General features: G+C 40.0%; 1 pseudogene; it reads right to left on the bottom strand.

Annotated features, from left to right (window-relative positions):
• Window positions 1-12039, bottom strand: part of LOC119883210 — a 51677-nt pseudogene that overhangs the window by 38742 nt on the left and 896 nt on the right.

The raw sequence follows: 12039 nt of genomic DNA, 5'->3' as shown, positions 1-12039 counted from the left end.
TAGGGTTGGATGTCTCCAAAATTTCCATCGGACGATGTCTACAATTAAACATCGGGATGGACCAGCTCCGGCTCCAACACGATGGACGATATCAACGGGTGTGCGGGCGCGCACGCGCGGTAGTCTAATGTGCATGTGTTCTCGCACAGACTTCGGTAAAAAAAATGTTTGATTATTAATTTACGGTACACGTCGCGGACCAGCTAAAGCTACAGTGAACGAACAGAGATGTTGGTTTCAGTTGTTTGATAGACTGCGTCATTAATAAGCCGAAGTGCGGCTCACCTGCTGCCGTGATAAAGGATCGCGGGTGGAAATATACAGAAAAAAGACGAGTTGTCAGTCTTTTAGGCTTTATAAACATACAGCTGACGGAGTAAATGAAGCAGACAGGGTGGAGAGAGAGGCGTAGGTGTCTGTGTGTGTGTGTGTGTGTGTCAGAGTGTGGGGAGAAGAACATTCCGAGGCAAGTGCTAAACAACAATAAGAATGTTTGTGGTCATTAAAATCTGCTTTCACAGGTTGGTATAATATGAATATTTGAGATTTTACAATCACGATGCCGGCTCAATGTCGTGATGTCTGTCAGCCATCGCCGATGGACGATGGCATTGTCTATCGGCCCAACCCTAAAGGCAAGTAACGCTGCGTTACTGTTACTGAACGCACCATCCTTGACGTAAATCCACGACTGTGCAGCAGCTCAGCGGCACCGGACTTTGTTGTTCATGTCCGCCAAAACTAAATGAACCTGCTAAAAAGAATGGAGAAGGAGAAGGAGGCGTCTTTTCCACAGCTGGAAGTAGCTGCTCCATTATTGTGTCACAGTCTAAGATGCAAAGAACACTGTCATCTATTGTAAACTCTGTGTGACCAGCAAAAAGCTTTCAGTGCAAACATTTCTACATCTGATTTATTGAAGCATCTGCTCACAGCAATGTGAAACTTACAGAAAGAAACTCTTGGTCTGTCACTGCTTGGACTCTTCGGGAGTGAGTGGCTTTAAAGTAGAGTTTTATAACTACTGAAGACTGCTCTTATAAACAGGCTACATGTGCAGAAAAACAGCTGTTTAAAAGGGATTTACTTGCTTTATTTTTTTATTTCAGCCGCTGGTGTTAAGAAACTTTAGGCCTATATGCTTTGTAAAAGCCATAGGCTACTCTTGCTGCTGTTATGACTATGATATTAGCTAAAAAGTCGGGAGAGACTACTTTGTTTCGGGGTGAAGGGGGGTGGTAGTAAAAGCAGTGTTTCCCATAATTAGCCTATAATTTGGATAATTATCAACACTGACCAGCACGTACTGATTTTCAAATTTTTACTAGACATGTTTAAAATCATATTTGATTGAGGAGCTGTATTGAGAAGCGTATATTCGTGTAGCGTTCAAGCATACATGTATATGGCGTATGTGTGTTGCTGTGAGTCCTTCTGCAGAAGACTTGAATACAATTCAGTGTTTGCCTGAGCTATTTATTTGAAAACCTCAGATCGCCAGCACAGTATCTTGCCCAAGGACACTTTGACAAACAGCTGGAGTTGCTGGGAATTGAACCACCAACCTTCTGATTAAAAGGCACCCCACTCTAACTCCTGAGCCACAGCTGCCCTGTATTATGTATAAATAAATATGTTTAAATGCAAATGTTTTCTAAAATTGATGATTCGGGATTAAAGTCATGTTGTGTATTTTTGCACAAGCATAAACATCCCCATGATGGGTTTGAGTAGGACCCTATATTAGCTCTTGAAATGGGCCCCCAGATGCTTAAGGCCGTCACTGGTGGATCCATGCAAGTGTGTTTGGTATCAACATAGTTACCTGTGAATGACAACTCTGGAAGGTGTCACTGGTGATGATGCTGCACTGTTTCTGAGACCAGGCTCCCCGGTAGCTGTTGCGAGCACAAGGATCCATGATGAGTTCGGCGTTTGGGCAGCTGGATGAAACCTTCCAACTGTTAGCAAAATCTAGAACGCCTGCTACTGTCTCCTGTGAGCGCGTTGTGTAGTCATTCTTACTGTTGCCGTCGTAGTTTCCACACAGACCACAGACTTGACCCTGAGATAGAGAATGATAGGAATAATAAAATTGTTTATCAGGCAGCAAGAGAACCCTGTCATGCTTGAATTTACCAGACAAATCCAGGTCCAGATTTCACTCTCCTTTTATCACCACCAGCTCCTGTGGAAACTGTCCTATCCTTAAGCTAGATGCAACGTTCAAAAGCTAGTCACTAACCTTTTCTGAGTTGATGAGAGCAGACATAAAGCAATAAGCAAAAGAGACTGAAAAGCTCAGTAGGTATATACTAATTCTTCCATTTTCCTTTGCAGTCATTTTACTTAATCGACATGTTAATTTAAATAATTGATTAATGCAAGTTGCTTTGCGGAAGGTGTGTTCTCACAATTAGCCAGCTTGGAATAACTGGCTTAACCAATAATTATGCTTTGTGCTAAAGCCACTTGTCAATCAAGACATGCAGAATTGGTTGTTTACCTGGAATTCTGGGCTGAGTTTAATGAAAAGACTGGTCTTGTGGTCCCACATGAGCACAAGTCCCGGCTTGATCATCACCACCAGGTAAATACCCATCTTTTGAACCTGAGCAGGGAACACCTGGCTGCTGCCCTTTACTACCTGGAAGTTCTCATCTTTAAGTTGGAATTCGTTATCCTGTGGGTATTAAACATACATTTTGTTACTGCACCAGGATATATTTACATTGGCATCTACAGCGGCACATTAAGGCCATTGCAGAAAACAATGAATACAGAGGGAGGGGGTAAAATTCAGAGAAGATTAGTGGTAAATTTACAAGAAATAAACATATTCTCGGAAATTATAAAGTCAGAGACGGGCTTGTGTTATTAAAGGCTCTGTTTTCAGGTATCCAGATGTTAATAACCACTGTTAATAACCACTGGCACCATAATTTATTAATTCTTAATCTACATACAATACATAGGCATAATAGCATGACCATTGGATGAATATTAGTTTTAGATTTAACCTTACCGTGGAATGTACAGTTCAATGTATTTTGCTTGTTTCCTCCCTTGATAAATCATTTTAGTATTGCTAACTTATGAAAGGCATTATAAAGGCTTATCAGATTTGGTGTTTGAGGCAGAAGATGTGAACGGTGTAAGTGTGTTGTGTCTACCCCGAGGAAGATCTTGATGGTCTTGGAGCAGGAGGTTCCTGTAGTCCCACATGGGACATTCTCAGTGATAATTCTGAAGCTTCCATTGCTCAGACCAGAGCCACAGTAGTCCTGAATGAGTCACAGACAGAGGATGCAATTACCGGACACCATTGGTAAAATCCTGACGTTTTTCACAAAACAAACTCCTTCATTGATACAATTAGGTGTCAGCATTTTTGTGCAAAATCTATTCAGTGTATTTAAATTGACCAAATACCTCTCTATGTAGTAGCTTTCGTTGATAGGGACCCACTCTTGCACTGGATAAAGATTGCCTACCTAAGATGAGGGCATTGTCAGCCCAATCTTATGTCAATAAGATCTTTACTGTTCACTCTCCTACAGCCGTATCCCAGCAAGCAATAGTTGTCATTTCACCATCTATTGTAACTATAGACCAAATTTAGTCCGGCTATGAGAAACCCACTTCTAGCCACAATAACCTTAACTTTTTACCAAAATAACTTGATGTATGATATACCACGTTGTAAGCAGTCAACAGTTTACAAGGTTTTTGGTTGAATTTCTTTCACATGTTCTGTGTGTAGCCTGCGTGTAGCCACAATCTAGCTATTAGCCAGACCAAGTTATTAATTGTTGTTTTATTGAAATGGTCTATCTATACCCATGATTTAGTTCTCAACGGCTACGTGTAGTCTGCTTTTAGCCCACTCGGTGAAATCGAGGCGATCAGTGGTCTAATATGAACAGTTTGGCTATTCAGAGCAACGATGGCTAAGTCCAAAATAGTGTTAAAATTGGTTACATGTACTTTTACATGTACTAACTACAATTATCACTTAATTGAAATGGTCTCTCTGTAGCTCTGATTTGGATAGACTATATGTAGTCTGCTTTTAGCCCACCCGGTGAAATCGAGGCAATCAGTGATCTAATATTACGGCATAATGTTACACAGCCCTGTTTCAGACCAGCGATGATCACAACCAAAATAGTGTTAAAATTGGTTGCATGTAGATTTCACCCACACAGATTGTGAGCTGTGTGACATTATATCCTCAAACACAAGTAAACGTTTTCACACTTTCATTTTAATTTAAAACAAAATGCCTTATGATTCTCAGCTGCTAGATGGCAACTGTAAGCCTTACTGAGACATGACTACTGGCAACATCAGACTTGATAGTTAGAAGACATCAGAGTTGTCAGATCTTGCGATAAACATTTCAGCCACTTTTATTTCTCTAAATAACAGTTACCTGTCGTAGAGCAATGAGCGAGAGTTTACAGCAAACGCAAGAGGACATTTACCCCATTTATTTTGTCGTTATTGATTTTTATTACTGTAAGTTCTTAGAATTGTTTGTATTTTTATTATAATATTTATATATAATTGTATTTATAATATTTTATCAATAATTCCTTTAAATCTTTATCATGTATATTATCTTAAGTTGTCTACGTTGTAATCTTTTTTCTTAATAAATCTTTATATTTAATTTGTTTGTGTAGGAGACAGTTTGATAGTTTATATTTATTTTTGTTTGTAAATTTAGTTTAGTTTAGTTTAGATATTTTTGTGTGATTTGTTAATGCTCATGTCCTTGCAGGTCCAAAAGGCATACAGGAGTGTGCTGCAGTCTAATGGTGTGGCTGACTGAAGGAGCATACAGTTTTTAGACCTTTGGTGGCTTGTATAGATGCCCTTAATACTTCAGAAAACATTGAGTTCATTTTCTTTCAGCTTCTGTAAGCAAGAAGTAAATAAACACTCATATGTTGGAATGCACCATCTGGACATTATTATATTTTTTTGGGTTATGTATTTCTACAAGTAAGCAAGCGTCATAAGCCATTATTTTGTTGTCTACGGAAGGTGTATGTGTAGTCTTTAAAAAACTGTTTATTTGATGACTTGTCTATTCTCAGGCTATGGTTAGAATTCTACCAAATATTCACTGCAGCCCAAATTCAGCCTGTTTTAGCCTAGAAGTCCGGGCTGTGTTTAAATGGTTATTAGACGTCTTTTGAACGCAAAATTGTACTTACTGTTAATGCTAATGCAACATTTTCTCAAGATGCAGCTCAGTGCTCAACTGGGGAAATATGTGGTAGCTTTCATTATGAAGAAGCCAAAGGAAATGCAATGTATTTCTGACTGTGGTGATTATTAATCCAAAATCTTGTCACAAAAGAAGTCACGGGTAATTTCAACCCATCATCACTCTCAAACTCATCACATATGGACATATTATTATTATACATATTATTTATATAGTGCCAAATCGAGCAGAACCATGGCTCAGGGTGGGCGGCCATCTGCCTCGACCGGTTGGGGGTGAAGGAGAGAGGGAGAGAGAGAGAGAGAGGAACAGAGAGAAAGAGAGAGGGATGGAAGGAGAATGAGAGGGGAGGGAGGCAGCCTACACAATATACACACAGAGGTACAGACAGTAAAGGTGATATTATAGACTGAATGAAAAATGGTACAGATTTATAGTAGTGTTAATGATAATAATGTTAATGTTAATGATTATAATAAAAATAATAACAATAGTCCTGACCTTGACCAAGTGTCAATGTGTGTCAAGTAGGAGTGAGAATGCGTTGGTAATTTGGGGCATTTTTTGACAACAGATATGTTTTTAATATTGCAGTGATTAATGGAACTTGAAGGAGCAGCCACAGTGAGTTAGAAGAAGAGCTGCAGAAGATAAGTTGCACACCTCCAACCCCTCAGTAAGGCAACCTATTTTACTGTGTGTATGTCATGTACAGCATGAAATCAGATAATGGTAATGATAATGGCATGAAAGAAGAAGGCAGAATATTGAACGGCCTTTTATTAAAATAATGTTTGTTTGGCTGCACTGTAAACAGACATACATAACTAAATCCAATCTAGCTTGAAATGTTGACATACAGAAATTGCTCTTCTGCTTTCTTTCTGACTAAATAGCTGCTCAAGGATTGCTTGATGTTTCAATAAACCACATTTTCTGTCCACAGAAAATAAGATTTTAGGGATTACAACGCCATTCACTGTACATCTGTTCATCAGCCCCTTTACCTGTAGGAGCGTGTATTCACACTGTCCACTGAAGTCAAACCTCTTAGCATCAAATGTGACATAGTGACCATCGCCGTAGATCCCACAAACTGCATCACACTCGTTGGTGGTACATGTGAACATCCTGTCACTGCAGTAGCTGGGGAGACACACCACACACAAATGTTCATCAAAACCTGCCTACAAAAATCATCTAATAGCATATTTTATACCCATGTAGGTGGTTTGTTTATTAGAGAATCATCCATTATTATTAGTAATATTAAATTGTAATTTAGAATTTAGAAAACTGTGTGAATATAAACTGCACTCTCACTCCTCCTGTCCTTGTCTTGTCCCAACAACGTTTAGATTTTTTTTTAAACCTATCTATAACTTCTGGGTATTTTTTGTGTAAAATCATTTCAGATTCTATTTAATGGAATGTGTTTTATAACAAAGCAGATCAAATGTGCTTGTGAACTACTTGTACAAAGAACTGGTGTCCTTCTATTGGAACACATGATCCATTTAATATTCTTAAAAAATGCTGCTCAACTGATTATGACTCCTACAGACCTATGTTCTTAAAAAACATTGAAGAAACAAATCCTTTGTGGCAATTTAATGCAGAAAATGTTATAAACCAGGGGCGGCTGTGGCTCAGGAGGTAGAGCGGGTTGGCCGTTAATCGGAAAGGTCGGCGGTTCAATCCCTGGCTCCCCCTGGTTGCGTGTCGAAGTGTCCTTGGGCAAGATACTGAACCCCGAATTGCCCCTGGCGGCTATTCCGCCAGTGTATGAGTGAGTGTGAATGTTAGTTTCCGTTTGAGCACTTAGGCTCAGTGTATGAATGTGTGTGTGACTGGTGAATGCAGATGTAGTGTAAAAGCGCTTTGAGTAGTCGAAAAGACTAGAAAGGCGCTATACAAGTACGGAACATTTACAAACAGGTTTTATTGCAAAGAGACAACTAGCAGATCATCTAAGACTTATGATAAATATATAAAAATGAATATACAGAAACTCTAATTTTGGTAAGGTATTCAGACACCCAGGCACCCTGTCTGATAAAAACAGAGGTGACAGTGCCTCACCCTGTCGAATCCCTCTCTGCTGCTCAGATATGTGTATGAAATCCCCGGCTACTACTGAAAGAAATTAAACTATTGTAATAGGAATTAATATAGTTAATATTGCTCTCTACAGTAAATGTACAATGGAGTGGTATACACTCAGAACTTAACCACATCATTACCAATGGAAGTTATATGGAATGTTAGAAGGATAACTGTGAGAAATAAAGGTTTTGACGTTGGACCTAAAGTAAAAGTGTGTATATATAAAACATTTTAGGACAACATGGGAAGAGGATCTAGGAACACACTTTAATTATCAGCAGTGGATAAATATAATTTCTCAGAGACATCAACACACACACTGGAAGGATATTATAGGAAACATCCCAACCGTGGAGCATATCACATTTAATTTAAGAAAGAATTTAAAGTGACAGATGATGAATATGCATGGATATATATATGCTGGTTGTACTTTATGTGTTGACCTGTGTCTTTTATCTTTATATTTGTGTTTTCATAAAAGGCCATCTTTGAACTTGCTTGCATTGTTACAAACATTGTTTTTTCAGTTTATTTATTTTCTCAGGATAAAATTAAATCTGAAAACATTGTGACAGGAATATTTAGTGTGTGTGTTTACATAAAGGTACACACTCTACTGACATGTATGTAAAGCACTGTACAAACCAGGTGTTGCAGCCCACAGTCAGTGTCTCTCCAGGCTGGTAGACCTCTCCATTGTGCAGACATGGACAGCTGGTCTCGTTGATACAGCCTCCCGCTCCATCTGACACCAGGCCATCAGGGCACATGCAGCCTGATGTGCAGCCTGTACTGATCTGTAGCCAACCGAAGCGGAGGGTGAAAAGAGGTTCTGTATGTCTAAGCGTTTGACTTCTGTGAGTGCCGAGCTGTACTTACACAAGTCATGTCCAGAGTACTGCAGCTCTTCTGACACTCAGTCCCAGTGGTCCCAAGTTGAGCCGTGAAGCAGTCGAAGTAAACCATTGGGGCAACACATGTTGGTGAAGCTGGGTGATAAATAACACATTCATAATAAAGAGTATTAAGATCATGTCAAAATTCTACAGCTCATATACACAATTCCAGCTTGGATATAATTAATGAATTTAACAACTCGTTAATTATATCATTCACAAATTGAATTCAGCAGTTCAGCACAAACAAATTCAAACCACTTTTGGTTATTAGAATTAAAGGGATTTGAGTGTGTTTATGTGGGAACCTACATTGTAGTTGTGTCCCCCCTGAGCAGCTGAGAGCTCCTTGTCTGCAGATACTGTGAGAACAGGTGTGAGGGGACATGAGAAACAGTTAATGTTAACAGATTGCATGTATTGCTGTCACACTGTTTTGACATTCAAGGTGTATCCTGATGACTTTGGTGATTCCATGACTTTTCATCTAGCACCACGCACTGGTTTGGTAAAAAGTCCAATGAGCAAACATTTGGTAGAACCATTCAAGTTTCCCACATGATAAAGTATAATAAATAAAGTGTAATCCTCTGACTTTTCATGTAGCGCCATCATTAGGCCAAAGTTTGACTTTACTAATAGCCATTACTGCAACAGTCCTACTTTCTGTTTAGTGCAAATTAGCAAATGTTAACTAGGATGGTAATTGCAAGCATTATTATATGAAGCATCAGCATGTTGTGTTGTCATTGTGCGCATGCTGCCATGCTAGCATTTGCAGCTTCACTAGCAAGGACCACGCCACAACAATATGGAGGAAAGAGCATGAAGGGATGTGGATAGGGGTGAACAGATGGAGGGATGAGGTGGGAAGGTGAGTGGATAAAGGAACAGCTTGACAGGTGATTAGAGGTGTGGTTGAGGCGTGGCCCTTAGGGGTGGGAGAAAAAAATCCATTCTTAGATGCATAGCGATGCAGATGTGAAAGATTTTTTGAATCAATTAACAAGTGTCAAAAATGGCTTATTTAAATGTTAATTAATAAGGTAATGTTGATGGAACGCAAAAGGCGTAACTCTCTTAATAAACAATGCACAACTTCTGATTTTCACTGTCACACTGTGTGAGCACGGCTACACATCGAATATTCAGTCTTCGATAGCTGTGTTGGCTCCGTGTGTGTCCTGTGTGTGCGTAGCAAGATGCATTGATAACCGTTTTATCAATGGCCACCCCTGTGGCCCTGCTCCCGAACGATAACCTCACATTTGAAAATACTTAGACAGTTGCTAGCTGTAGAGGCTTGATTCCAGTACAATGGCTCATCCTAAAATAACTCCCTGTTGTCTGCCTAGTACATTTTGTTTGAGTGTCTATAATCTCAGTTTGCTGCACGTTATAAACTATATTATAAACTTTTACCTGACCCCTAATGCTCTTGACCACATATTTACCATGTGATGCCGTCTTTGCTGACAACCTGTCCAGCTGGAATAATGCTGTCTTTATCATAACAGGGACAGCTCGAACTGGACACACACTGTCCCTCCTCGTTCATGTAGGTTCCCTCGGCACAGCCACAGCCATCCACTGCAGTGAAGTCGGCCTGGCAGGAGTAGTCAGCCTGGCTGAGGGACTGGCAGGTACGACCGCAGCACGTCATGTTGTAGTCATACACTGTTTGTTCTGGACATGATGAACTGAATTTGCCTAATGGGTGAGATGAATGGGACCATGAGAGTGTGTCTGCGAGATGAAGCAGACTTTACATGTACATAAACTGTTTCTTGTGGCAATAGCAAAGGCAGTCCTGGGGTTCTCTACTGTCTCCATCAACAATTTCAACATTTCAAGCTAGATCTGATTTAATACAACACAAACAGATGCTGTGCATGGTTTACATCACTGAATCATTTTTGTTTACTGCTGCAATAAACAAACTTTCATTTCATAAAATTTAATTAAGTGCTCTAGATTTGTTGATGTTGCATGTGATCAGCAACCTCTCTCTATTACCACAGCAAAACAAAACACTGCTTGATGTTTTACTCACTACAGATGGTCGTCCTCCAGCCGGTGATCTGGATTCCTGCCGCTGAGCAGGCATAGACATACGAGGAGACTGCTGCACACATGCACTCCTCACTGTTCTCGCAGTTACAGCTGTCATACTTGCAGTTCTGTTAGGAGACACAGTAGGCATGGACACATTTATGAGAATACAGTAGTTAACTTTATTAGTTATTACAGCTTTGTGTGGGCAGACCTACTTCTGTGTATCTTTTGGGGCTAATGACAGAGTGGCAAGGAGCAAACACTTCCTTGGGATCCGATAGTTTGGAGCACCAGTGCTGGGCATAAGTGTCTGAAACACAGACACATACAGAGAAGTGGTTACAAAACATTCACTCTAAAATTGACTATGGTGTAGTATAGTTTCATTCATATGGTATATTTTCAAATATGACATGACATGACAAACGTGTCAAATGACAAATGTGAGAAGACACTGGGGCGGCTGTGGCTCAGGAGGTAGAGCGGGTTGGCCGTTAATCGGAAGGTCGGCGGTTCAATCCCTGGCTCCCCCTGGTTGCGTGTCGAAGTGTCCTTGGGCAAGATACTGAACCCCGATTTGCGGGTGAGTGTGAATGTTAGTTTCCGTTTGAGCACTTAGGCTCAGTGTATGAATGTGTGACTGGTGAATGTAGTGTAAAAAGCGCTTTGAGTGGTCAAAAAGACTAGAAAGGCGCTATACAAGTACGGAACATTTACACTGGAGGATCCTGTACCTTTGCTGATCCCCTGGCTGCAGGGGTTTCCAAAGTGTGGAGCGATGTCAGGGCAGCTGGCCCGGGTTTTCCATGTGTTGGCGAACGCTGTAGCGGTGCCCTCCACCAGTCCAGTATTGACCAGGAAGTCATCAGCCATTATGTTGTTGAAGTTCCCACAGAGACCTGTTGGATGGGGTGATGGGGTGACACTCATTTACACAGATATAAAAGTGTTTAAATAACACTTTGTTTGATAAACGCAACATTAAGCTGCGCACACAAATATGGAGGAGGTGTTTGCCAGACACTGACACAATGTGGGGGCATACCAGAGGTGGTTCCTTTGAGTGATGTGTCAGCTGAAATGAAGACCTGCATCACGGGGGACAGTTGGACCATCACCTTTATGCCCATGTTGAGGCTGATGAGGACGTAGAAGGATGATGGCCTGAAAGCACTCAGCTCCGCTGTAGCAAACAAAAGAAAAACTCAATATTTCATAAATTTGTCAGTCACTGAAATATAGACGTTACTGGGTCTTCTTCATTCATTTCAGTGCTGCCTCTCGTGTTCATCTTCTGATGTTTATGTTGGTCTTATTTCTGTTCATACATTGCATCAATAACCACAGTCAAATGGGCTTTTTTCCAAACTGTATGTATATCACCATGAAAGTTTAGAAGCGAAACGTATGCATAAATATACACTTTTTTTTACAAGTTTTTGTTTTTTATTTTTGAAATATGCAAATTAGGTTTTTCCTCATTGAATATGCGCTGATTTGCATGTCACACAAATATATTTTCCAGCACATTTGTAAGTGTTAGATGGATTTGTTGGGTTTTATTGTGAGAATATACTAAACGGCCAGACATTTACAGAACTTTTTTATCGTTCAATGTTTATCTAAAAAAAAAAATCATGGATTTATTCAAAATACACTAGTCATATGTGTGATGGACCCTTTTTTTCTACATATGTACAGATAAAATACCGCATAAAGTGAGAATGGTAAAAGATAATT

Source organism: Micropterus salmoides, unplaced genomic scaffold (assembly GCF_014851395.1).
Source record: "Micropterus salmoides isolate LMB-PRFRI ecotype aquatic unplaced genomic scaffold, ASM1485139v1 Ms_hic_scaffold_3, whole genome shotgun sequence".
Taxonomy (NCBI): Eukaryota; Metazoa; Chordata; class Actinopteri; order Centrarchiformes; family Centrarchidae; genus Micropterus; species Micropterus salmoides.
This window is presented reverse-complemented; position numbering and strand designations above follow the sequence as displayed.